Source organism: Python bivittatus, unplaced genomic scaffold, assembly GCF_059951505.1.
Source record: "Python bivittatus isolate LINGU-HERP-01145 unplaced genomic scaffold, Pbiv_v1 ctg000960_np1212, whole genome shotgun sequence".
In the NCBI taxonomy this organism is placed as follows: domain Eukaryota; kingdom Metazoa; phylum Chordata; class Lepidosauria; order Squamata; family Pythonidae; genus Python; species Python bivittatus.
The window spans coordinates 19,647,908-19,663,262 of NW_028277124.1; positions in this window are offsets into that span (position 1 = coordinate 19,647,908).

A 15,355-nucleotide genomic window follows, 5' to 3' on the forward strand; every position below is an offset into this window, starting at 1 on the left:
AACAACCTTCATTCACTCATTTTAGCTGGCCTCAACATTTATTTACTTATGAAGCTGTGCAACAGTATATAATTTGCATCTTTAAAAAGTAATCAAACGTGGCAATCTTTTCAAACTTTGTAGGTCTTCATGAAGTCACATCCACCAAAGGAAGGTCTGCTTCCACCAATAAAAATTAATAAAGAAATAAACATATAGCAAAATCCATAATGATGGAGAGACAGATAGGTAAAGTTAAATTGCATGCTTAGGTGTTTAAATGTAATGATAAAAATGTATATTTTAGACTTTGGTGAATCGAATGGGCATACAATGCGGTCAACTATATTTCAGTTACTGAATTTCCAACCCGTGTTAAACTCCAGTGGAATTAACTTGGTAACAAAAACAGGACAGGAGCAGAATCATATGTAAATGTAAGTTCATAAGGGGAAGAGTTCATATTATGTCACAACAAATGATTCATCACTTCACTCCCTTTTTCAGAATTCCATGTAGCAAAATAGAACTTCTTCATTACACTCACACCATCTTCATAGCCTAAACTACAGTATTTCCAACTTTACAATATTTCCTAGTTTCCGTTATCCTTGTTCCCAGAAATAGAGAGAGCCAATTAAATTCAACTATATATGTACACCATCAATGGAAAGTAAGGGGATAATTCTTGAACAGAACTTCCTGAATTCTGGCTTCATTCAGTCAGTGAGATTGTCATGTAGCCCAATGAAATCCAGTAGGCAAAGATGTTTTATTCAGACAAGTTTTGGTCATTTAAGCAAACTTGTTTTCTTGAATTAGGTTGGAATCTGGTCCATGCTGTTGTTTCTTAAGTATATGGTCTTGTTTTAATGATTTTTAATTTTATGAGTGTTAATGTTTTATAATCAGTTGGTTAATGTATTTATGTTTAAGTTAATCAACTTGGTTGTTCACAAATTATTCATACCTTGCTTCATTTGTCAGACGTGGACATGGTTCTCTCACTTTTTCATTCCCAAACGTACATACCTTTATGCACCTTTCTGTACAATAGAAAATGCATTTCTAAAATACACCATGAAGCAGGGAATTAATGGTGTGGAACCCAACAATTATTTATATGTGTGTATGTATGTAAGTGTCTGTGTCTGTGTGTGTGTGCAGTGTGTTTGTGTAGATAGATAGATAGATAGATAGATAGATAGATAGATAGATAGATAGATAGATAGATATTCTTTTGCAAAAATGAAAAGAGGTAAAATCTCATAAAATTTCATTACTGTGCAATTAGGTGATCACATTGTTGGTGTTGATGAGTTGCTGACTCTTGTCTTTAGGAATTTTAATAGAAACATTAGAGCATGATGGAATGCAATGTTTATTTATTTATTGCAATTAAAACTTGCCATTCTCAGAGAACTCCAGTGTACATTATTGATAATTGATTATATCCCTAATTTTATTCCCACAACCACTTGAGGTCATCCGAGCTCAGAATGACTGCTCCAATCAACCATTAACTACCATGTTAAGTGGAAGCTTGAACCTGCATTCCACTGGTCATTGTAACTATATAGCTATGATATAATATGGTACAGAGTTGTACACTTAGAACATAACAGAGTATATTTTTTATTGACTTTATTTTTAACACAGCCTTTTGTTTGCTTGTTTATTGGATATTCTACATTTAAGTACAGTCTCAAGCATTGTAAATCATCCTTTCATACATCATCAAAATTACCAGACTGTTTCAAGCGGCTTCATTTATGGCATGTAAAATCTAGTGATTGGTTGATGTGGGTAATTCATCATTTAGCATTCTTTCTCTTCCTTTTGAGTGAATATTCACAGCAAAACTGCAGATAATTGGAGAAACCAAAAACACGGTAATGTAGAAAAAGGACAAATGTGTTGAAGGAGACAATAGAAGAAATTGCCTCTTTTTGGATTAGCTGGCTAAAGACTCATTCATTTCTGATTTTGCTACTAAATGTTCCTTTGCTCTTCATCTACACAGATGCTGATTATGAATAATAGTTCTGTAATAATCATTTATTGAAGTAAATGGTGACTGAGAGTCCTCCATTTCTTCAAATGGCTCTTGGTATTTTGAGTTTTATTCAGTCCTCCCCCCCCCCCCCAAAGAGAGCATAGGAAAATACAATTATGGGGCCTTCTTTTCTCAGCCAAGCTAATGGGAAAAGGGAGATGAAAATCAATAATAGATCATTTAACAACACTTGTTCTATATGACCTCTGGGACTGAGATGCACAACTGATGATTGTTTGGTCCAGAGCATGTCCAGCAGACCTCAGGACAGCCACGAACAAGACTTTCTGATCATTCAAGAAGCTGTGGCCACTGTAGGGCTCCATGGGTCAGATCTGGACAGGTGCTTGATCTGCAAGCCAAATACCTGTCATGTCCCATTCAGCTGAGCAAGATCAAAACAACAAAAACTAGTCAGATTTCAATCATGTATCCTTAATGCTAATCTGGGATAACTATAGAAGCTTGGAAACTGCCAGAGGAATGTCCAACCTTCATTTATAGGGAGTTCTCTAAGGCAGAGTCTTTGAATGATCTGAAATGGTTCTTCCTAGGATCCTATATTAGGATCACACATGCTTCAAAAAACTGGGAAAAACAATGCTGCAGATCTTGCGTGAGGACAAGCTCAGTGCATTTCTGCTGTCCGTTAAATCTGCCTGTCCTTCTTCAGGCTTCCACACAAGGATCTCATTAACTTTAAAAATGCAACTTTTTTCTAGGATACCTCTCTCCTTCGATTGGCAAAATCCACTTTGATCGAGTGATTTCATGGAAGTTTTCCCAAATCACTGCATCCTTAACACGTTTTTAACAATCCTAGTCGCTATAGTTGTATTATTGTTACCTAGAATCGGTAAAAAAAAAAAAATTATTGTCGCATGAAAAAGTGGTCCACATTTCAATTCTGATTGTCATCTCCAGCTGTAAAAATCATGCAAGTCACACTTCTGTTCTTCAGAGTGCCGAGCAAGATTAAAATCACTTTTCCATCCACAATTTCTAGCTATCATTTAAAATAGACTTTAGGGGTCTTTTGATCCATTGCCTAATGACCACAGCCTCTTGTATACATAAAAAGCATTCTTCAAAGATAGAAAAAGAAGGGAGAATCTACCACTGTATAATTTTACCGCACTTGCACAGCATTTCATGTGAGTCACGGAAAATAATTTCTACCTGCTTAAAAGACAGAGTTTTTAAGTTCCCTTTGTTTCATTTCAAAAAGTGCAGTGGATGAAGTCTCATCAGTTCCTACTCCCACCTGCCTTCTGAAAGTGTGGAAGAGAACTAGTGATTACAGTTTTGTTGCAATCAGGTAAAGCAGAACAGAATCTTAATTAGATCTCAAGTTGTTTTATCCCAGGTAAGGACAATTGAAAGAGATGGAAAGAGAACAGTCCTCCCTGTTAGGGTTTAATTGGCTTAAGGAGAAGATGAAAGGAAATTTGGAAAAATGATACAGCAGGCAGGCAGGTCTCAAAGTCTTTAGGAGCTTTGCCTGAGTAAAAATAATAATTTCAAATAAATAGAAGAATACAGAAAGAAAACATTGTAGAACATCCTGGTATCAGGAATATATTAAGGAATGAACATGTTAGGATAATAGAGAAATACTGAGATAATAGCTGTGCTGTTAATTAGGAATTATGAAAACATAGTGCACTCATATACCATAAGGATGGCCATTTCCATTGGTAGATGTATTTATTATATTCTATATTTTTCATCATACGGATATGAAGCCCCTTGATTATGGTTCTGTTTCACAGTAGATGAGAAGACTAGAGTTTGAGGGGTAGTGGCATCTTTGGGGGAATCGAAAGAAGGACGTAATGGCAGAAGTGGTGTTGCTATCCAGGCCCACCCCTTTGCAGAAAACAGGTGGGGCTCACATTATGATGCCACTTCCTGCTCTTGGATTTTTTTTTTTTTACTCCCCTGAGGATTCTTAGGGCAAAATTGAAAAGTAGCTTAAGACCCAATATCAATCATGAGGCTGGTGGCACCATCCACAGAAGGATCTGGCAGTCTGCCTTTATCTTAACCATTATGCGTTTTCTTGAACATCTCTGCTTTTGATTCACTTAACTGACTTACCGTATTTTTCCGACAATAAGACGCCCCCATGTACAAGACGACCCCCACTTTTCCAGCCCAAAATTAAAAAATCAGTATTTTAAAGATAGTGCAGAACACGTTTTTATTTAGTAATTAGTTAACATTGACCTGATACACTCGGTGGGAGGAGGTCCAAACCGTCTCTCTGCAGCTCTATTTCCAGGCTCTTTTGCATAACTGATTCCATTCAAGCACGAGTGAAACTGTCGATAGCTTGTCTCTGCAAACAGACTTCCTCCAATTGGTTTGTTCAGCATCAGCTGACGTCAGTTACATCAGGCTCGTGATTGGAGGAAGTCTGTTTGGGAGACAAGCTATTTCACTCGTGATTGGAGGGTAGCAGTAGGAGGAAGCCTCTCTGCAGAAACAAAGTATGGGCAGTTTTGCAACTGCGCGATTCTCGGCTGACTTCCTTGAATAAGACGCCCTTCAGTTTTTAGGGTAAGGATTTTAGAAAAAAGAATCGTCTTTTTTCGTTTCAGTTCATACATTCATGTTATTAGGAACCTAGACTTAGCTTCTAGTTGAAGAGAATGTTTTACTGGCTTCTAATGCCAGCTGAAGTCTCAGCTGAAGCTTTATTCTCCAGCAACTGATCTGATAGAAATTGGACTGAAGTAGTTGGATTCTGTATAGAATTATGGCTACTTGGCCAAGGCCTGTTTATAAAAAAATAGATGGTGAAGTCTGATTAATTTAAGTAGAAAAAAAGCAGTAGGGAAAGCTTTGTGTTTTCCTTTAAGCGGTTTTGTCAGGTTCAGAAGACTAAGCATAGGTAGATGATATAGTGTGCAGCAAAGCAGCTGTCCGTGGAATTAAAGATAATGCTGAGAATTGTTGTTGCCAAATGCTGCTATTTCTCCCCCAATAATCTGCCTATTGAGGTTCACCAAAATGTGTGGTTCCAGTAGTAATGTATGGCTGTGAGAGCTGGACCATAAGGAAGGCTGAGCGCCGAAGAATTGATGCCTTTGAACTGTGGTGCTGGAGAAGACTCTTGAGAGTCCCCTGGGCTGCTAGGAGGTCAAACCAGTCAATCTTAAAGGAAATCAACCCTGACTGCTCATTGGAAGGATCGATAATGAAGCTCAAGCTCAGATATTTTGGTCACCTAATGCGAAGAGAGATCTCTTTGGAGAAGACACTGATGCTGGGAAAGATTGAAGGCAAAAGGAGAAGAGGACGGCAGAGGATGAGATGGTTAGATAGCATCACTGAAGCAATGAGCATGAAACTGAGCAAACTCAGGGAGGCAGTGAAGGACCGGAAGGCCTGGCGCAATATGGTTCATGGGGTCACGAAGAGTCGGACACGACTTAACGACTAAACAACAACAACAACAACAAATGTGTGGTAACTCTGGAATAAGCACTCTTGTTGCCGTCTCTACATCTGGAACAGTGAGGCAGTTTCGACCTTAATGAGGATGATTCCTTTGATCCAATTCAAGTATGGAAATTGCTACTGAATTTTAGTTCTGTGTGAACTGGGGGAAAAAAAAAAGATAACCAACCTATCACCTGATTGACAATAATTCATACACTTTTCATCTCCAAGCTAGGCTACTGCAATGAATTTTTAAGTTAGGCTGTCCTCGAAGACTACTTGAAAGCAGCAATGGGTGTCAATCATGGTGTCCCACTTGCTGGTGGATGAAACCCATTATAGGCATAAAATACTAGCCCTGTAGGCGCTGCATTAACTTTCAGAAGGTTTCCAGGCACAATGGGAAGTGCTGGTTTCAGTCTTGGTGGCTTGATTTGCAGGTATCTTCAGAACAGTTTATTTCAAGTAGAGTTGACCCATTCCATTTGCTCATCTTAAGAAGGAATGCTTTGAGAGCTGGAGGGAGGGAGGCAGTGTTTCTTCATGTTAGCCCCTTCCCTTGGGAACAGCATCCTCCCAGAAGTGTGGTTAACCCTTATTTTGATGTCATTTAAGAAGACTGTAAAATGGTTCTGATACGTTGATCTTTTGAAATGTGACCATTGTCACTGCTGGGATCAGGCTTCAGTGGTTGTTGCTGTTTAATTTGTTATTTTAAAATGTTTTCACCAATTACTTGGTTTTCATGTGTTAAACCACTGGAGTCATTTCAGCGGTATGACAGTAGATACATGGTGTAAATAAATCAGTAGAAAGGAATAAATGTTTCCTTTTATAAATGCACATACATACACATAAACCTGGCCATCAGCCTAACATTGTCTTGGGGGCTTCAGTACCATCACTCATGATATCCTTCTAGGCTGCTTGATGAGAATGGGTCTTAGAGATACTGTTTTGCACTGGTTCAAGTAATTCATGTCAGAATGTGCCTAGAAGATACCTGGGGGACTACTAATCAACAACTAGGTAATTGATATGTCCTGGTTCCTGTTCTGTTTAATATTTATATGAAATCACCAGAGCTTTCAAAGAGATGACATCAATATGTTGATGAAACCTAGTCTACTGCTCCCTACTTTCTAGTTCCATAAAAGGAATCACTTTTGAATATTCCCTGATCTCTGTAATGAGCTGGAAAAGGAGAAGAGGCTGAAATTAAATCCAGCAAGACAGAGTTGCTGTTAGTGAGGAGAAAACTGGACTCTGTGATTGAGAAGAAGCATATTACGGTTCCTTTTGTAATCTCCCAGAAATCAGGTTTACAATCTGAGAGTTTTTATTGACACAAACACACACACACACACACACACACACTGCCACTGTCGCTGGATTTGCTGATGTCAGCTGCAGTGAGAAGTGCATTTTCACAATTACAGCTGGTGGGTCAATTGTGACCCTTCTTGAATGAATCAGACACAGTTACAGACCATCTCAATTACTTGAAAAGTGTCTAGAAATTGAAGTCAGTCCAAATTGTTGACAGCAAGGCATCTGACTCATGAAACACATAGGGATCATATATACCTGTACTGAAATGGTTAAGATTTGATTATCTGCAGAACTGTCTCTTCTACTCTGAACCTGGCCAGATGACTAAAATTATCAGGAGAACCCCTTCTGCAGGAACCCACAGTAAATAGGAACTTCTAGGAGCCTCCCAGGCTATAGAATGTGCTCACTAAGGAGATGTATTTATTCTCCCAGTATCTAGGAACACAGCAAAATCACATCTCTTTTGCCTTCTGTATTAACTTTGTTTTACAGCTTTGCAGAGAAGTGTATTTCATGGTCTACGGTGAAATAAATTTGTTGCTGTTACTTCTTTGCTGGTCTGTGTTCTGAAGATATTTGACCTGGCAATGGCTGTAAATGTGCTTTTTTTTAAAATATTATTTTTATTGAAAGTTTTAACAGCAATAATAAGAACTGATACAGACTAACTTCGAACAGAAGAAGTGAAAAAGAAAAAGAACAGAAAAAGCTAAAAGTGCAATAAGAAAAGAAAAATAGAAGAAAGTAAAAAAAAGAGAAATATATAAAGAAACATATAAATTATATTCTTTACAGCAGTTATGAATACAATTATATTTTAACCTCTCTAAAGTTGCATCATGACTCTCTTTCTATAATCTATCCTATCTAATCATCAAAACCATAAATCATAAGTTCATTTTTTTTTCTTTTTTACACAAAATGTCCATAAGGGGCTTCCAGTCACCAATAAATGTAAGTATTGTCTTTTCTCTCATCAAACAAGTCAGTTTAGCCATTTCAGCAACTTCTACCACCTTTACCAACCATTCCTCCATTGTAGATATTGTCAAATCTTTCCATCTTTGTGTGTACAATAATCTTGCTGCAGTTATCATATATAAAAACAGTGTTCCAAGGCTCATTTATAACTGTTTATCCATCAGCCCCAGGAGAAAAAGTTCTGGTTTCAACTGAATGTTAATCTTTAAAATCCTCTGAATCAGTGTATGTATTTGAGCCCAAAATTTTCTAGCTTTTTTACATATCCACCAGGCATGATAAAATGACCTTTCTTGTTGTTCACATTTCCAACATAAATTTGAAATAGCTTTATATATTCTAGATATTTTTTTCTGGTATGATTACCATTATTTTATAAAAATTCTCCCTAGGATTATAACATAATGTAAATTTCAATCCTTTCAACCTCCTATTTTCCCATTGTTCCATTTGTATATTATAACCAAAGTTTTTAGCCCACTTTGACCTGTTCTTCTGTTTCAAATTTCAATAGAAGTTTATACATTTTAGCAATTACACGTTCATCACTTGTACACAATTCTGTTTCAAATTCTGTCTTACATTGTTCAATACCATGAATTATTTTGTCTTCTTTAAATTCTTCTGATAACTGTAATAAAACCATTGACAACCATTACCAGTTGTTCTCTTGATTTTATTTTATATTTGCTTTATAAAATTTTAGTATCTCACAATACATTAACCATTTATCTTTGCCTATTATTTCTCATCTGTAAAATGCTTCTTCTGCTAACAGCCATAAAGATGCTTTCGGGCACAACCTGGGTTTGAATCTATTCCATATTCCCAATATGGCACATCTAATACAATGATTTTAAAACCTATATTAACCTTGACTTTATCATACTACAAGTATCCATGCCACCCAAATCTCAGGTCTTGTTCTTCTAATTCTAAAAGACTTTTATTTCTCAGCAGCACCCATTCTTTCATCCAAACTAAACAACAAAATACAATTTCAGATCAGGTAAACCCAATCCTCCTCTTTCTTTTGCATCTTGTAACACCTTATATTTAACTCAGTTTTTTCCCTTGCCATACAAATCTTTTTGCCATTGTTTAAATGGTACATCGGGGGGCGCGGTGGCGCAGCAGCTTAATGACGCTGCAAGTTGCCGGCCCGAAATGGTCGACGCTTCAGCGGTTCGAGTCCAGCCTTCGCGTTAGCACGGTGAGCTCCTGTTTCCTCCCCAGTTCCTGTCAACCCAACAGTTCGAAAACTCACGTGAGTAGATAAATGGGTACTCTCACTCCGGTGGGAGGAAAAATGCTGGCAGCGCCTTGCAAAAAAGGAGTCGGGAGCAGTTGCCGGTAAGCGCGAAAAACCGTGCGCGCCCGAAAAGGGCGCGAAGCAACGGAAACCCCGCCTCCTGCGCTCGCCAGCTGGGCTCTGCTCTAGGAAGGAGGCTCCGGCAAACCACTTCCGAAACACTTGCTTTGAAAACTGCAAGGACTCGTCCAAGCAGTCACTGCAGAGTCGGTAACGACTGAGCGCAGATTAAAATAAAAAAAAAAAAATAGTACATCAGTTGCCAAAGCAGGTATTGTCTGAAACAAGAACATTATTCTAGGCAGAACATTCATCTTTATCACAGAAATTCTCCCCAACAATGACAATTCGAACATGCCCTTTTAAATTTCATTCTATATCTTAACATCATTATTGTGAAATAACATACAATTTATATTTGTCATAGTGATACCCTAATATTTTTCAGGGACATCTAGTTCACCACTGAAGCCTCTGTAAAATGCTGCTTAACTGTTGTTTCCATTTTTTTTATCATAGCAATTTTCAAAATAATAATAACATTTTTTAAAAATCATCTCCTTGGCTTATTTTTCTATAGACTGGATAGTCAATAGAACTCAGAAAAGGCTACCAACATACCTACTTTGGTGTTCCTAAATTGAAGAAAAAGAAATATAGGGTCTGTATTGAATTCCCATTGTTTCCTATTCTGGAATATTTGGAACATTTGGTGTTTTCTTCCATCTGAACACAGAATAGCAATGATGTCTTGATTTTTCTCCATCTGGAAAACAGAGTGATCAGGATATTCCAGCCAAACTTTTTACATGAGGAGACGTGTTCAGAACAAAATGGTCCCCTCCCCCTTCATACAAAACTTCTTTGTTTTACATATTCACAGAACACCTCTTGTCCAGGTAAAGTTTCTAAACTAGATGTCAAGAACTTCCAATAGACCTCATTAAAATTATTTAAACTAAGATCATATTGCTTATAATAAAAGCTAAACATGGAAAAATAAACTTTTTTTTCAAGAAGAAAAAGAGAAATACATTGCACATTAAAAAAGAGCACAAATTCAAATTTTCAGGTGTTAGAAAGACATTTTCTTTTGGAACTGAAGTGCTTTTAATGTTTAGATCCTCATTAAAGGCGATTGGCAAAAATCAATGACCTTGTAAGATAAAAGCTATAGCAGTGGGACTTCGAGAGATTAAAGCATTTTAAAATAATGTTTTCCTTTACTCCATAACCAGTATAAAAGTCACTGAAGTCCTTTAATAACATCACTTATTTTGTGAGTATAGCTGGTTCACCACAGTTCTAAATAGAGAAGTAGTATGTCTGTCTCTTCACGAGTGCCACCTTCGCTTGTTATTCTAATGGACATGTTTAGATCAGAAGCGAACTCAGGATTTCCAAGTACCTCTGCCCCAAACTAGTGTTCTCCAGATGTACTGGCACGGGGTGTAATCAAGTTCATCTGGAGACACCAATTTAGATTTCCTGTTCTCACAGTGCAATCTGATTTATGTTGAATTTTAATGGGATTTATTCTAGGGAAGTGCATATATAACTATCACCTCAGTTGTTTAACGAGTCCAATGGCATTTAATTTTATTTTCCTCATAAATTAGGTAGCTGAAATCACCTTATTTTACTAGTAGGGGAACGATGATAGATTTTGGTGAGAAAAATGCACAAACATTTTCCTCGTCTGCTCTTGAGAAGCGCAGAGGATGGATCATCACTCATTATTTTGAACCTGTTTCTATTTTGGTGAACCCAAGGCTTTTAATGAAAACTAAAACTAAAAACTAAGACTACAACACTCAATTTAAGTTAGTATTCATGTTACTATGCTTTCTACAGTGCACATATATCTCAATTTGTATGAAAATAACTCATAGCTACAGCTTGTAGCACAATGCATTAGCCAAACCAGATCAATATTAATTTCCCTCTTTATAAAAAAATACACCAATATACAAAAACTCCAAATACATCTAGTAATGAAAATCCTATTAAAGCTACATCAAAACAATAAAATGTCAATAGGAACACTCTGATTAAAGCACATACATATATCTGACATATAATGATCACATTCCAGTTACTTGCTTGCCATTGAACACTTTATCAATACTTGCTTCTTTGTTAAGAATGGATCCTGAATTCTCCCTGCCTCCAGTTCTTTATCCAGTCCAGAATAGCTTTCCTTGTGCAGATGGGTTTATATCACAAAGAAAAGTTCTGCTTCTACTGCATCTGGGGGGCAGCTGATTCAAGCAGCACCTCTGTGTCAGGATGCAAGTCCACCATTTTCTAGGTGTCTCATGACATCACACACACATCCCGGGTGGGGGGAGAGGAGACTTTTTTTCTAATCTACTATGGGAGGAATTGGCTATTCTGTTACCCATATGTAGATTCATGCAATGTCTCTAACACTGTAGCTGGCAGTCAACATGACATGATGCAGTGTAGATGGCAACAATTCAAATAGTCAGTAGCTGCAAACAATCAGAATTGTTTCCCAAGGACTGGAACGTGGTGTGGTTCATTTTGTGGTTAAGTATTGGACTAGGACCAGAAGAACAGAGGTTCAAAACTATTTTCAGTCATGGAGACTCACAGAGGGACACTGGGCCAGTCACTCTCTCTCAACCCAGTTTAGCTGACTGTTTTGCTGTTATGGGGAGAAAATGAGGGGAAACCCCAATGTAAGCCATCTTGAGGTGGAAATAAGTATATTTCAAGCAATCATCCACTTCCACAATATGTAATTGGCCAGTAGAAGGTCTCTCATTAAATAAGTAGATTTGATAGAACTTCTGCAGGGCTTATAAGAGTGTATGAGAACAGGATGTCATGGCTGTCAGCTAACATCTGTATGGGCTTAGATCAGATAGACTTTATGATGAACAATTTACAGAGATAGCTAGACAATGAATGGGGATTCCTCAGGCTGGTTGTAGAAGCAGGAGGAGGAGAATGAACCCCTTGAACTCACTGCTTGGCAAGTTTGCTGATTCCAAGGTGGTTGCCAAGTCCCAACCCTGGTGATGTCATAGCCATCTTAGGATTTAGGCTGTGAAGTCTTCAGAGCAGAGCCAAATCTTGCACAGACTGCTACTCCAGTTTAAAATAAAGGAAAATATAAATTCATCATTGACCTGAATCTCAAAAAGTTGAGCAATTGCAATAATCTGAGGCCTTGAAAAATGCCACCACCATTCCTATTGTTGACAACCCCCAGCATATCAAAAGGTATCTCAGTCACTCATTGACCACTCACTTCAATTGGTTTACAATGCACATAGCAACCATTTAGGCCACTTCAGCAGTTTGCAAGATAAGATGGGTCGGTAGTCTACGGAGAAGCTCTGGTTAAAAGACCTTGTAATCCAAATCAGAGAAGAATCTGTAGGTTTTAAATTTTGTCATTTGAAACAGGTTTTATAAGGTTCCTAGCAATCTTTAGGTAACTAGGGCTGATCTCAAAAAGCTAAACAGAGGTTGGAACTGTTTAGTATTTACTGTAAATGGGAGACCACCAGAAATTCCCAGGAATATAAATTAGACTGGGAAGTCAATGAAAAACTCCCCCAAGTTAAAACCAAACCATTGCATGTTTTTGTCATGAGAACTATACTGTCCATGAAATCACCAGAGACTTAAAAAAACAAAAAAACAAAAAAGGTTGAAATGTATTGTCAGCTTTTCAACAGTGGCAAAGTAGAGTATTCAGGGTTAGGGTTAGGGTTAGGACTAGGGTTAGGTAATCTAGGAATGATCACTGGAAAAGGTGCTTCCAAAAAAGAAAGAAAGAAAAAATTCATCTCCAGTGAGCCTAAGGCAAGGATACGCATTTTGAGCTACATAAATCAACCCCCTATGAAGGCTTGGGTAAGCCCCTTATAGTCTCCCAAATGCTGATCTGAATTTTAAAGTAGTGAAAGAAAAGAATATTAAATAGATGGGTAGTAATCTTGCTACATGTACTGACTGTCTTAATTTTAATTGAATTTTAACCTGCCCCTCAAAGATCAAGTGCAATTCTCAACCTGAAAAACAATGCACAGCCCTGGCAGAAAGTACAGTGTCCATGGTGATTGGTTCATCATTCAAATGTTATTGAGATGGCCTTTCCTCTTTCTAATCAAATTCTCTTTTTTGTAATCTTTCCCTTCAGGGGTGATTAGAATTATTCCAATGCATAATTTATATAGAAACACACACACACCAGACTTACAGCAATAACTCTTCCCTGGTTAAAATGTGAGGAAAAACAATTCTTAGAGTTAGTAGTCCAGGAGTTTAGAGGTAGGAGCAATGGAACAAATGAGGTTCAGTTAATAACAAATGATGCATTGGGACTTGGGAAGATCTTATTGCCCAGTTGAAGATCTCTAGCATTGCCTTCAATACAGGAATATCCACTGGCTAGGCTGGGTGGTTGGTGAAGTTAGTCTAGGACAGCAAGTATGAAGTATGTAAGTATGAAGTCAGTATGACACAGTTGAGCCGTGGTAGAAAAATATGTATAAAGATAATTAGAGTGTTTGGCAGGGATTAATGAGAGATTCATAAAACAGTAGAAGTGTCTCCTGTAGGTAGATGTTCCAGATACATGGAAAAACAAAGTTAAATATATTTACCACAAATGGATCTAATGCTTACATTTAGTGAAATGGTTGAGAATGTGGTTCAACATTTGTATGTAGATTTATGGGTTTTTTTTTCCTTAAGTATTTTAATAAAACTTCCTTTCCTGCAGATGAGGATTGCTAATCATATCTGAAGCTGAGAATGGCTTACTTTAATTTCTTTTATTCAGCCCTGGGGTCTTTAACTACATGTAATTTCTTCAGCCTCTAGAGAAAGATGAATCTTTACCTTTTTGATTTGTTTCTATTAGCCCTGAAAAAGGCTGCTTTAGATGTACTATTTCATCCTATTAATTAATGTAATTAATACATTTACTTTCATTCTAAGAAATGTATCAAGGTGTTTTAATTATACTGTGCTTCTGTTTTTGGAGTCTTGGGAGACAGAGGGCCCTATTTGAATAATGAAACTTCATCAGTCTTCAAAAAATTACTTCTCTGCATCCTTGACTGAGATTATCAACATTTCAGGATTCTAGAAACGGATCTGCATTCAGACAATATTTTCTTCATCATTATCATGTGCCAGACCTGAGGGCTTAATATAGATTCACACTAAATATATTATAATTTTCCACATGGCTATTTTAGAAATGAATGAATGACACAGTAGACAGCTCTGCCCATTTGTAGTTGATATTTGACCATGCTATGGTCTTCTGAAAATTTCAATTTTTATAATCTTGGAAGCTCTACTAAAAGACTAAGCTCAAAAGTTGTTAAAATTAGTAGCATCAGTTAAACATACATTAACACTTTGATATTTATGCTTGTATTGTTCATACTGAAGAGGAAAATATAGCTTTGGGGCTGCAACCTTCTATGCTTGATCATTTTTGCCATCCTGTCTTATTGTCCTTCTGTCTTGCACATCCTTCAAACTGCAATGAACAACATATTAATCTTGTTTTTTGCTTCATTCCACAATGAAGAACAATTTCTAACACATCGTGTTTCAGGCATCACACTATTTGTAAAAACAAAGACAGAGATGCAAACACTTCACTGTGCATAAAACAAACAGTGATGAAATTTGCCTAGACGAAGTTGAGACACCAGCAATATTTGGAACTACAGGTAGTCCTCAATTTACGACCATTCGTTTAGCGACCATTCAAAGTTACAACGGCACTGAAGACAGTGACTTACAACAGGTCCTCACACTTACAATCATCGCAGCATCCCTGCAGTCATGTGATTGTGATTCAGGTGCTTGTCAACCATCACACATTTACGATGGTTGCAGCATCCTGCTGTCATATGATTGCCACTTGCAACCTTCCCAACCAGCTTCCAACAACCAAAGTCAATGAGGAAGCTGGCAGGGAAGGTCACAAGTTGTGGTCACATGGTTTCTTGCTTAATGACCCATGGTGATTCACTTACCTACCACGGCAAAAAGGTCATAAATTTGGGTGTGGTCACAAGATGCCTCACTTAATGACTGCACCACTTAAGAATGAAATTTCCAGTCCTTATTGTGGTCGTAAGTCGAAGACAACTTGCACCATACAAAAAATAGCATTATGATGAATTGCCAGCTTGGGTTCTCAAAGTCTGGAAACTGGATATTATAATGAGTACAGTTATTAG